The following is a 13,979-nucleotide window of genomic DNA, read 5'->3' on the forward strand; positions in this document are numbered from 1 at the left end:
TGCTTATGGGAGTGGTTATGGGTGTGATATGGATGTGCTTGTGGGTGTGAAATTGGTGTGCTTGTGGATGTGGTATATGTGTGCTTGTGGTATGGGTGTGCTTGTGTGTGTAGTATTGGTGTGCTTGTGGGACTGGTATGGGTGTGCTTGTGGGTGTGGTATTGGTGTGCTTGTTGGAGTGGTATGGGTGTGCTTATGGTTGTGATATGGGTGTTCTTGTGGGTGTGCTATGGGTGTGCTTATGGGAGTGGTTATGGGTGTGATATGGATGTGCTTGTGGGTGTGAAATTGGTGTGCTTGTGGATGTGGTATATGTGTGCTTGTGGTATGGGTGTGCTTGTGTGTGTAGTATTGGTGTGCTTGTGGGACTGGTATGGGTGTGCTTGTGGGTGTGGTATGGGTCTGCTTGTGGGAGTGGTATGGGTGTGCTAGTGGGAGTGGTATGGGTGTGCTTGTGGTAGTGGTGTGTGTTTGCCTGTGGGTGTGGTATGGGTGTGTTTGTGAGCGTGGTATGGATGGTATGGGTGGGCTTGTTGGTGTAGTATGGGTCTGCTTGTGGGTATGGTATGGATGTGCTTGTGGGGGTGGTATGGATGTGCTTGTGGGGGTGGTATGGGTGTGCTTATGGGTGTGATATGGATGTGCGTGTGGGTGTGGTTGGGGTGTGCTTGTGGGTGTGGTATGGATGTGCTTGTGGGTGTGGTGTGGGTGTGCTTGTGGGTGTGGAATGTGTGTGCTAGTGGGGGTGGTGTGGGTGTGCTTGTGGGTGTGATATGGGTGTGTTTGTGGGCATGGTATGGATGTACTTGTGGGTGTGGCTTTACACATTCATGCAAAAATATCTGATTTTGTCATTTTTGGTCTGCTGTTAAAGATTTATATTTATTATAGGAGATCTAAGTTGGAAAAAATACAAAATTGTCTACATTTTTTATGTTTAACTTTAAACAATATACCTTGATGCTGACTTCCAAGTACAGAACTCTATAGGAAAACTGTTGTTAAAGTGACAGTAAAGTGTAAGAAAATAAACATGAAATACATATTTCTGATTGCCGGCATGTACGTTTAACTTTACTAGTTGTAATTACTATGCAGTCAGAGATAGGTATTTACTGTAATGTGTTAAATACATTTTGTTTACTGACCCTTTAAGAACAAAAGCATTGGTTTCATGCAGTACTAGTAGCATTAATACATTATTATTATTATATTTAAAGGGACAGCAAACACTTTGAAAATATTAAAATGTTTAATTATGCATAGTAAAACACCTTTGCACTGCAGTATACTTTTAGTATATATTTCCCCATTTTCCTGTAATTTAAGCCTGAAACCTGTGAATTTTCCATTCCTTAAAAATGTGCACAGGCTTCACACGCCTTCGCATTTCTGTGCCTAATTTGCAATTAGCAGTCTTATCATTTCTGCTGAAGCCAAACAATTGAGATTTTGTTAACATAATGGTAGAGGCATCCCTGTGTTCTCCAGACTCAAGTATGGATTGTCTCCCCCAAAAAATAAATATTAGTGGGTGGAGTTTAATTATTGAAAAGCAATTGCAGCACATAATGGGTTAATCTGTTCTAATAACATTCAGATTTGGTTGATTTGTTAATCTGTTAGAAAACTGCAGACAAGTGTTGGGTTTACAGAGTTTACCATAATTAAACTTCATGATTCAGATAGGGCCATTTATTTTTTTTATGTATATTTTTATTGAGGTTTTATAACATGAGTAAGAAACAATAAATACAATATAACATTAATAATAACTGCAGTATTTTACACTTACAAGAAAGTAAACAAAGCCTAAATTAAATATAACTGCAAAATACAAAATAAGCTTTTATGAACCTCAGTTTTTCTTTCCTTTCCCTTCCCTTTCCCCTTCCTGTTCATTTCTTTTCCCTTTCCTTCCCTTTTTCAACAAAATAATATCATATATTTCATGCAGTTTTTATTCATACATATTCCAAGAGGAAAATGATACCACTTAACACTATAGCTTATATTATTCTATCATACTTTGTCTTATCTTCTGACAACTTGAAAATGAGTATCTCTTTCATTCTTTACCTCTTCTCTCCTCTCTCCCTCCTTCTCCTTCATCTTCCCCCTTCCTATGTCCTAAATCAAGAATTCAATAAGGAGTAAAGCAAGACCTGGCACAACAACAACAACAACAAAACAAACAAACAAACAAACAAGCAAAAGGAGGCTGGGGGATGAGCAAAGGAGATCACCATAACTCCAGCAGTACTAATTCTGAATTCCTAAATGGAAAGATCATGTGCTCTATCTCATTCGGTGGAAATATTTTGATGAACACTGAGGGCATGCCATTTTAAACAACTTTCCAATTTACTTTTATAATCAAATGTGTTTATTCTCTTAGGCCTAGATTTAGAGTTTGGCGGTAGCCGAAAAAAACAGCGTTAAAGGCTCCTAACACTGCTTTTGGCCGCCCTCTGGTATTTGGAGTCAGTCAGGAAAGGGTCTAACGCTCACTTTGCAGCCGCGACTTTTCCATACCGCAGATCCCCCTACGCCATTTGCGTATCCTATCTTTTCAATGGGATCTTTCTAACACCGGTATTTAGAGTCTTGGCTGAAGTGAGCGTTAGAAATCTAACGACAAAACTCCAGCCGCAGAAAAAAGTCAGTAGTTAAGAGCTTTCTGGGCTAACGCCGGTTTATAAAGCTCTTAACTACTGTGCTCTAAAGTACACTAACACCCATAAACTACCTATGTACCCCTAAACCGAGGTCCCCCCACATCGCCGCCACTCTAATTAAATTTTTTAACCCCTAATCTGCCGTCCGCATGCCGCCGCAAGCTACGTTATCCCTATGAACCCCTAATCTGCTGCCCCTAACACCGCCAACCCCTATATTATATTTATTAACCCCTAATCTGCCCCCCTCAATGTCGCCTCCACCTGCCTACACTTATTAACCCCTAATCTGCCGACCGCACCTCACCGCTACTATAATAAATGTATTAACCCCTAATCCGCCTCACTAACCCTATAATAAATAGTATTAACCCCTAATCTGCCCTCCCTAACATCGCCGACACCTAACTTCAATAATTAAACCCTAATCTGCCGAGAGGATCTCGCCGCTACTCTAATAAATGCATTAACCCCTAAAGCTAAGTCTAACACTAACACTAACACCCCCCTAAATTAAATATAATTTAAATCTAACGAAATAAATTAACTCTTATTAAATAAATTATTCCTATTTAAAGCTAAATACTTACCTGTAAAATAAACCCTAATATAGCTACAATATAACTAATAATTATATTGTAGCTATTTTAGGATTAATATTTATTTTACAGGCAACTTTGTATTTATTTTAACCAGGTACAATAGCTATTAAATAGTTAAGAACTATTTAATAGCTAAAATAGTTAAAATAATTACAAAATTACCTGTAAAATAAATCCTAACCTAAGTTACAATTAAACCTAACACTACACTATCAATAAATTAATTAAATACAATACCTACAAATAACTACAATTAAATAAACTAACTAAAGTACAAAAAATAAAAAAGAACTAAGTTACAAAAAATAAAAAAATATTTACAAACATTAGAAAAATATTAAAAATATTTTAAACTAATTACACCTACTCTAAACCCCCTAATAAAATAACAAAGACCCCCAAAATAAAAAAATGCCCTATCCTATTCTAAATTTAAAAAGTTCAAAGCTCTTTTACCTTACCAGCCCTGAAAAGGGCCATTTGCGGGGCATGCCCCAAATAATTCAGCTCTTTTGCCTGTAAAAAAAACCATACAATACCCCCCCAAAATTACAACCCACCACCCACATACCCCTAATCTAACCCAAACCCCCCTTAAATAAACCTAACACTAAGCCCCTGAAGATCTTCCTACCTTATCTTCACCATGCCAGGTTCACCGATCCGTCCTCCGAAGTCTTGTTCCAAGCCTCCGAAGTCTTCATCCAAGCCCAAGCAGGGGCTGGCGATCCATAATCCGGCTGAAGTCTTCTATCAAGCGTCGGCTGAAGAGGTCCAGAAGAGGCTCCAAAGTCTTCATCCTATCTGGGAAGAAGAGGAGATCCGGACCGGCAACCATCTTGATCCAAGCGGCATCTTCTATCTCCATCCGATGACAAACGGCTCCATCTTGAAGACCTCCAGCGCGGATCTATCCTCTTCTTCCGACGTCCAACTGAAGAATGAAGGTTCCTTTAAGGGACGTCATCCAAGATGGCGTCCCTCAAATTCCGATTGGCTGATAGGATTCTATCAGCCAATCAGAATTAAGGTAGGAAAAATCTGATTGGCTGATGGAATCAACCAATCAGATTCAAGTTCAATCTGATTGGCTGATTGGATCAGCCAATCAGATTGAGCTTGCATTCTATTGGCTGTTCCGATCAGCCAATAGAATGCGAGCTCAATCTGATTGGCTGATTGGATCAGCCAATCGGATTGAACTTGAATCTGATAGGCTGATTCAATCAGCCAATCAGATTTTTCCTACCTTAATTCCGATTGGCTGATAGAATCCTATCAGCCAATCGGAATTGAAGGGACGCCATCTTGGATGACGTCCCTTAAAGGAGCCTTCATTCGTCGGTAGTCCGTCGGTAAAGAAGGATGTTCCGTGTCGGCGGGATGAAGATTGAAGACCCGGCTTGGAAGATGACATCACCCGGATAGAAGACTTATTCAGCGCCTCTTGGAAGATGAAATCGCCCGGATCGAAGACTTCTTCAGCGCCGCTTGGAGGATCACTTCATCGGATGGAAGATTTCTTCAGCGCCGCTTGGAGGATAACTTCTTCCGCTCTGGATGTCCACTTCGGTTCCATCGCTGCTCGGCTGAGTGAAGACGACTCAAGGTAGGATGATCTTCAGGGGATTAGTGTTAGGTTATTTTAAGGGGGGTTTGGGTTAGATTAGGGGTATGTGGGTGGTGGGTTTTAATGTTGGGGGGTTGTATTTTTCTTTTACAGTCAAAAGAGCTGAAATCTTTGGGGCATGCCCCACAAAAGGTCCTTTTAAGGGCTGGTAAGATAAAAGAGCTTTGAACTAGGGTAGGGCATTTTTTATTTTGGGGGGGTTTGTTATTTTATTAGGGGGCTTAGATTAGGTGTAAGTAGCTTAAAATTGTTGTAATATTTTTAAAATGTTTGTAACTTATTTTTTTTTATTTTTTGTAACAGCTTTTTTTATTTTTTGTACTTTAGTTAGTTTATGTAATTGTATTTAATTGTAGTTATTTGTAGTTAATTTATTTAATTAATGTAATGATAGTGTAGTGTTAGGTTTAATTGTAACTTAGGTTAGGATTTATTTTACAGGTAATTTTGTATTTCTTTTAGCTAGGTAGTTATTAAATAGTTAATAACTATTTAATAACTATTCTAACTAGCTAAAATAAATACAAAGTTACCTGTAAAATAAATATAAATCCTAAAATAGCTACAATGTAATTATTAATTATATTGTAGCTATCTTAGGGTTTATTTTACAGGTACGTATTTAGTTTTAAATAGGAATAATTTATTAAAGTATAGTGTAGTGTTAGGTGTAATTAGTAACTTAGGTTAGTTTTAATTTTACAGGTTAATTTCTCTTTATTTTAGCTAGGTAGCTATTAAATAGTTAATAACTATTTAATAGCTATTGTACCTAGTTAAAATAAATTGAAATTTGCCTGTAAAATAAAAATAAATCCTAAGATAGCTACAATATAATTATTATTTATATTGTAGCTATATTAGGGTTTATTTTAAAGGTAAGTATTTAGTTTTAAATAGGATTAATTTAGTTCATAATAGAAATATTATTTAGATTTATTTAATTAATATTTAGGGTTAGTGTTAGACTAAGGTTTAGAGGATAATAAATTTATTACAGTGGCGGCGGTGTAGTGGGGGGCAGGATAGGGGTTAATAAATGTATTATAGGTGGCGACGGTGTAGGGGGGGGCAGATTAGGGGTTAATAAATTTAATATAGGTTGTGGCAGGGTCCGGGAGCGGCGGTTTAGGGGTTAAACTATTTATTTAGTTGCTGCGAGGTACGGGATCTGCAGGATAGGGGTTAATAACTTTATTATAGAGGGCGGCGGTATAGGGGGGGCAGGATAGGGGTTACTAGGTATAATGTAGGTGGCGGTGGGCTTGCGGTGGGCTCCGGGAGCGGCGGTTTAGGGGGTAATAACTTTATTTAGTTGCGGTGGTGTAGGGGGGACAGATTAGTGGTGTTTAGACTCAGGTTACATGTTAGGGTGTTAGGTGTAGACAGCTCCCATAGGAATCAATGGGATGTCTGTCAGCAGCGAACTTGTACTTTCGCTATGGTCAGACTCCCATTGATTCCTATGGGATCCGCCGCCTCCAGGGTGGCGGTTTGAAAACCAGGTACGCTGGGCCGTAAAAGTGCCGAGCGTACCTGCTAGTTTTTTTTATAACTAGCAAAAGTAGTCAGATTGTGCCGCACTTGTGTGCGGAACATCTGGAGTGACGTAAGAATCAATCTGTGTCGGACTGAGTCCGGCGGATCGAAGTTTACGTCACAAAATTCTACTTTTGCCGGTCTCTAGCCTTTGATAACTTAGGCGAATCAGCCTCGCCACAAATACGCTGCGGAATTCCAGCGTATTTGAGGTTGACGGCTTTATAACTAGGCCCCAAGGGATCCATCGCTCCTCAGAGTGTCGAGATTCGCAGTTAATGCTAGGTAGTCTGCTACCTGTCGGTTGAGTCTTTCTCTGAGGCTGGATCCCGAAAGGCTCTGGCGATGCACAGGAGTTAAAAAGGTCCGCATGTCCTCCATCAACAACACGTCAGGAAAGCGTCCTGTCCTTGCCACCGTGGTCGTGTGAGGAGGAGGAGGATTAATTTCATCTCTTCCCCTGTTAGATTCCCGTTGTGCTGTGACATCACCCTTATATGCTGTGTAAAGCATAGTTTTTAATTTATTTTTGAAATGCTCCATCCTTTCCGACTTTCGGGAATTTGGTAAAATTTCAGCCACTTTATGATTATACCGGGGGTCTAGTAGCGTGGACACCCAGTACAGGTCGTTGTCCTTCAGCTTTTTTATACGAGGGTCCCTCAACAGGCATGACAGCATGAAAGACCCCATTTGCACAAGGTTGGATGCCGAGCCAATCATGTCCCGTTCCTCGTCCTCACTGATGTCACTGAGGGTATCTTCTTCCCCCCAGCCACGTACAACACCACGGGTACCAGATAGGTGACAACAACGAGCACCCTGGGATGCCTGTTGTGCTTGGTCTTCCTCCTCCTCCTCAAAGCCACATTCCTCCTCTGACTCATCTTCCTCACAATCCTCTTCCTGCGTTGCCGCAGGTCCAGCAAGCGATGCTGATAAGGCTGTTTCTGGTGGTGATGGACACCACAACTCTTCCTCTTCACGCTCATCTACGGCCTGATCCAGCACTCTTCGCAGGGCACGCTCCAGGAAGAAAACAAATGATATGATGTCGCTGATGGTGCCTTCGGTGCGACTGACAAGGTTTTTCACCTCCTCAAAAGGACGCATAAGCCTACAGGCATTGCGCATGAGCGTCCAGTTATTTGGCAAAAAAATCCCCAGCTCCCCAGAGGCTGTCCTAGCACCCCGGTCATACAAATACTCATTAACAGCTTTTTCTTGTTGGAGCAGGCAGTCAAACATTAGGAGTGTTGAATTCCACCATGTCGGGCTGTCGCAAATCAAGCGCCTCACTGGCAGGTTGTTTCGACGCTGGATATCGGACAAGTGCGCCATGGCTGTGTAGGAACGCCTGAAATGGCCACACACCTTCCTGGCCTGCTTTAGGACATCCTGTAAGCCTGGGTACTTATGCACAAAGCATTGTACAATCAGATTACACACATGTGCCATACACGGCACATGTGTCAACTTGCCCAATTTCAATGCCGCTACCAAATTACTTCCATTGTCAGAAACAACTTTGCCGATCTCCAGTTGGTGCAGAGTCAGCCACTGATCCACCTGTGCGTTCAGGGCAGACAGGAGTGCTGGTGCGGTGTGACTCTCCGCTTTCAGGCAAGTCAACCCCAAGACGGCGTGACACTGCCGTATCCGGGATGTTGAATAGTACCTGGGGAGCTGGGGGGGTGCCATTGATGTGGAGCAAGATGCAGAAGCAGAAGAGGACTCAGCCGAGGAAGAGGTTATGGAAGAGGATGGAGTAGTAGGAGTAGAGGAGGTAGCAGCAGGCCTGCCTGCAAGTCATGGCGGTGTCACCAACTCCTCTGCAGAGCCACGCATTCCATGCTTGTCAGACGTCAGCAGGTTTACCCAATGCGCAGTGTAGGTGATATACCTGCCCTGACCATGCTTTGCAGACCAGCTATCAGTGGTCATATGGACCCTTGCCCCAACGCTGTGTGCCAGACATGCCATTACTTCCTTTCGCACAATAGAGTACAGGTTTGGGATTGCCTTTTGTGAAAAGAAATTTCTGCCAGGTACCTTCCACTGCGGTGTCCCAATAGATTAAATTTTTTGGAAAGCATCAGACTCCACCATCTTGTATGGTAAAAGCTGGCGGGCTAAGAGTTCAGACAAGCCAGCTGTCAGACGCTGGGCAATGGGGTGACTTTGAGAAATTGGCTTCTTACGCTCAAACATGTCCTTGACAGACACCTGACTGTGGGCAGATGACCAGGAACTGCTACGTAAGAGAGACTCAGTGGAGGATGGTTGAGAGGGGGCAAGGAGGACAGCAGTGGTTGACGTGGCTGAAGATGTTGGAGCAGGAGGAGGAGGGCGGCTTTGAGTTTGTGTGCTGCTTCTACTCATGTGTTCTTCCCATCGGCGTTTGTGATGTGAGACCATGGGGGGTAGTTATCAAGCCGTCAACCTCAAATACGCTGGAATTCCGCAGCGTATTTGTGGCGAGGCTGATTCGCCTTAGTTATCAAAGGCTCGAGACCGGCAAAAGTAGAATTTTGTGACGTCAGCTTCGATCCGCCGGACTCAGTCCGACACAGATCGATTCTTACGTCACTCCAGATGTTCCGCACACAAGTGCGGCACATTCTCACTACTTTTGCTAGCTATCAAAAAACTAGCAGGTACGCTCGGCACTTTTACGGCCCAGCGTACCTGGTTTTCAAAGCGCCAGCCTGGAGGCGGCGGATCCCATAGGAATCAATGGGAGTCTGACCATAGCGAAAGTACAAGTTCGCTGCTGACAGACATCCCATTGATTTCTATGGGAGCTGTCTACACCTAACACCCTAACATGTACCCCGAGTCTAAACACCACTAATCTGACCCCCCCTACACCGCCGCAACTAAATAAAGTTATTACCCCCCTAAACCGCCGCTCCCGGAGCCCACCGCAAGCTACTCTATACATATTAACCCCTAAACCGCCGCTCCCGGAGCCCACCGCAACTATAATAAATGTATTAACCCCTAACCCGCCGCTCCCTGAACCCGCCGCAACCTATATTAAATGTATTAACCCCTATCCTGCCCCCCCTACACCGTCGCCACCTATAATACATTTATTAACCCCTAATCTGCCCCCCCTACACCGTCGCCACCTATAATAAATTTATTAACCCCTATCCTGCCCCCCACTACGCCGCCGCCACTGTAATAAAATGATTAACCCCTAAACCTAACCCTAACCCTAACGCCCCCTAACTTAAATATTAATTAAATAAATCTAAATAAATTAACTCTTATTAACTAAATGAATCCTATTTAAAACTAAATACTTACCTTTAAAATAAACCCTAATATAGCTACAATATAAATAATAATTATATTCTAGCTATCTTAGGATTTATTTTTATTTTACAGGTACCTTTCAATTTATTTTAACCATGTACAATAACTATTAAATAGTTATTAACTATTTAATAGCTTACCTAGCTAAAATAAAGAGAAATGTACCTGTGAAATAAATCCTAACCTAAGTTACAATTACACCTAACACTACACTATACTTTAATAAATTATTCCTATTTAAAAATAAATACTTACCTGTAAAATAAACCCTAAGATAGCTACAATGTAATTAATAATTATATTATAGCTATCTTAGGATTTATATTTATTTTACAGGTTACTTTGTATTTATTTTAGCTAGTTAGAATAGTTATTAAATAGTTATTAACTATTTAATAACTACCTAGCTAAAAGAAATACAAAATTACCTGTAAAATAAATCCTAACTTAAGTTACAATTAAACCTAATACTACACTATCATTAAATTAACTAAATAAACTACCTACAAAGAACTACAATGAAATACAATTACATAAACTAACTAAAGTACAAAAAATAAAAAAAGCTAAGTTACAAAAATTAAAAAATTAAGTTACAAACATGTTAAAAATATTACAACAATTTTAAGCTACTTACACCTAATCTAAGCCCCCTAATAAAATAACAAACCCCCCCAAAATAAAAAAAATCCCTACCCTATTCTAAATTACATAAATTTCAAAGCTCTTTTACCTTACCAGCCCTTAAAAGGGCCATTTGTGGGGGCATGCCCCAAAAAGTTCAGCTCTTTTGCCTGTAAAATAAAAATACAACCCCCCCCAACATTAAAACCCACCACCCACATACCCCTAATCTAACCCAAACCCCCCTTACAAAAACCTAACACTAATCCCCTGAAGATCATCCTACCTTGAGTCGTCTTCACTCAGCCGAGCCACCGATGGAACTGAAGAGGACATCCGGAGCGGAAGAAGTTAATCCTCCAAGCGGCGCTGAAGAAATCTTCCATCCGATGAAGTCATCATCCAGGCGGCGCTGAAGAAGTCTTCGATCCGGCCGATGTCATCTTCAAAAAGGCGCTGAAGAGGTCTTCTATCCGGGCGAAGTCATCTTCCAAGCCGGGTCTTGAATCTTCCTTCCGCCGACGCGGAACCACCTTCTTCACCGACGGACTACGACGAATGACGGCTCCTTTAAGGGACGTCATCCAAGATGGCGTCCCCTCAATTCCGATTGGCTGATAGGATTCTATCAGCCAATCAGAATTAAGGTAGGAAAATCTGATTGGCTGATGGAATCAGCCAATCAGATTCAAGTTCAATCCGATTGGCTGATCCAATCAGCCAATCAGATTGAGCTCGCATTCTATTGGCTGATCGGAACAGCCAATAGAATGCGAGCTCAATCTGATTGGCTGATTCCATCAGCCAATCAGATTTTCCTACCTTAATTCCGATTGGCTGATAGAATCCTATCAGCCAATCGGAATTGAGGGGATGCCATCTTGGATGACGTCCCTTAAAGGAGCCGTCATTCGTCGTAGTCCGTCGGTGAAGAAGGTGGTTCCGCGTCGGCGGAAGGAAGATTCAAGACCCGGCTTGGAAGATGACTTCGCCCGGATAGAAGACCTCTTCAGCGCCTCTTTGAAGATGACATCGGCCGGATCGAAGACTTCTTCAGCGCCGCCTGGATGATGACTTCATCGGATGGAAGATTTCTTCAGCGCCGCTTGGAGGATTAACTTCTTCCGCTCCGGATGTCCTCTTCAGTTCCATCGGTGGCTCGGCTGAGTGAAGACGACTCAAGGTAGGATGATCTTCAGGGGATTAGTGTTAGGTTTTTGTAAGGGGGGTTTGGGTTAGATTAGGGGTATGTGGGTGGTGGGTTTTAATGTTGGGGGGGGGTTGTATTTTTATTTTACAGGCAAAAGAGCTGAACTTTTTGGGGCATGCCCCCACAAATGGCCCTTTTAAGGGCTGGTAAGGTAAAAGAGCTTTGAAATTTATGTAATTTAGAATAGGGTAGGGATTTTTTTTATTTTGGGGTGGTTTGTTATTTTATTAGGGGCTTAGATTAGGTGTGAGTAGCTTAAAATTGTTGTAATATTTTTAACATGTTTGTAACTTAATTTTTTATTTTTTGTAACTTAGCTTTTTTTATTTTTTGTACTTTAGTTAGTTTATGTAATTGTATTTCATTGTAGTTCTTTGTAGGTAGTTTATTTAGTTAATTTAATGATAGTGTAGTATTAGGTTTAATTGTAACTTAAGTTAGGATTTATTTTACAGGTAATTTTGTATTTCTTTTAGCTAGGTAGTTATTAAATAGTTAATAACTATTTAATAACTATTCTAACTAGCTAAAATAAATACAAAGTAACCTGTAAAATAAATATAAATCCTAAGATAGCTATAATATAATTATTAATTACATTGTAGCTATCTTAGGGTTTATTTTACAGGTAAGTATTTATTTTTAAATAGGAATAATTTATTAAAGTATAGTGTAGTGTTAGGTGTAATTGTAACTTAGGTTAGGATTTATTTCACAGGTACATTTCTCTTTATTTTAGCTAGGTAAGCTATTAAATAGTTAATAACTATTTAATAGTTATTGTACATGGTTAAAATAAATTGAAAGGTACCTGTAAAATAAAAATAAATCCTAAGATAGCTAGAATATAATTATTATTTATATTGTAGCTATATTAGGGTTTATTTTAAAGGTAAGTATTTAGTTTTAAATAGGATTCATTTAGTTAATAAGAGTTAATTTATTTAGATTTATTTAATTAATATTTAAGTTAGGGGGGCGTTATGGTTAGGGTTAGACTTAGGTTTAGGGGTTAATCATTTTATTACAGTGGCGGCGGCGTAGTGGGGGGCAGGATAGGGGTTAATAAATTTATTATAGGTTGCGGCGGGTTCATGGAGCGGCGGTTTAGGGGTTAAACTATTTATTTAGTTGCGGAGAGGTGCGGGATCAGCAGGATAGGGGTTAATAATTTTATAATAGAGGGCGACGGTATAGGGGGGGCAGGATAGGGGTTACTAGGTATAATGTAGGTGGCAGCGGTGTCCGGGAGCGGCGGTTTAGGGGTTAATACATTTATAAGATTTGCGGCAGGGTCTAGGAGCGGCGGTTTAGGGGTTAATACATTTATAAGAGTTGGGGCAGGGTCTAGGAGCGGCGGTTTAGGGGTTAGTAACTTTATTTAGTTGCGGGGGGCTCCGGGGGCGCCGGTATAGGGGGCAGAACAGTGCAGTTTAGTGTGAGTGCTTAGTGACAGGCTAGCAATAAAGCTGGGAAAAAGCCGAAGGGCAGCGAGATCGGATGAGTGATAACTGTCACAGTCCGCTGCTCATCGCCCCGCGGCTTTTTGACAGCTTTATTTGATAACTTAGGCGAACGTATTCAAGGTCCGCGGCGGCGAAGGTAGGCGAGCTTAGGCGGACGTATTGGGCCGGCGAAGCCAGAAAAGTAGACGGCTTGATAACTAGCCCCCGACGTGCCTTCGCAAAGCAGTTGTACCTAGGTGGGTGTTGGACTTCCCACAACTCAGTTTCTTTTGGCACAGGTTGCAAATGGCATCACTGTTGACAGAGGCAGACACACAAAACAAATGCCACACTGCTGTGCTCTGCGATGACGGCATTCTGGTGGTGGCAACAGCATGCGTTGATTGGCGTCGGCGTGTTGTCTGGCTGACCCCAGGTGCCGAATGCATGCTGTCTGACTGTGCCACTAGCTCCTTGCGACGACCTCCCCCTGCTTCCAACTCATCTCCTCCTCTCTGTCTCCCCATCTGAACTTTCCCCCTCTTCTTCTTCTCTTCTAGCAGGCATTCACGTGACATCCACCGACACATCATCATCAACCGCTTCACTTGTATCTGACACATCAACAAAGGAAGCAGCAGCGGGTACAACATCATCATCATCATCACACCGTACCTCCATGTCTGTAATGCTGCCTGACTGAGACATATCTCTGTTATCTACATCCTCTGTCAATGATTGTTGCGCATCACTCATTTCTTCCAACTGGTGTGTAAATAACTCCTCTGACAGATCAAGTGAAGCGGCTGTGGTGCTAGTGTTGGTGGTGGCGACAGGTGGGCGAGTGGCACTGGTCACTTGAGAGGTGCCCAAAGCACAGCTGGACGTGGATGGTGCGTCAAGGTTAGGAGGACTAGGAGCGGAAGC

Source organism: Bombina bombina, chromosome 8, assembly GCF_027579735.1.
Source record: "Bombina bombina isolate aBomBom1 chromosome 8, aBomBom1.pri, whole genome shotgun sequence".
Lineage (NCBI taxonomy): Eukaryota > Metazoa > Chordata > Amphibia > Anura > Bombinatoridae > Bombina > Bombina bombina.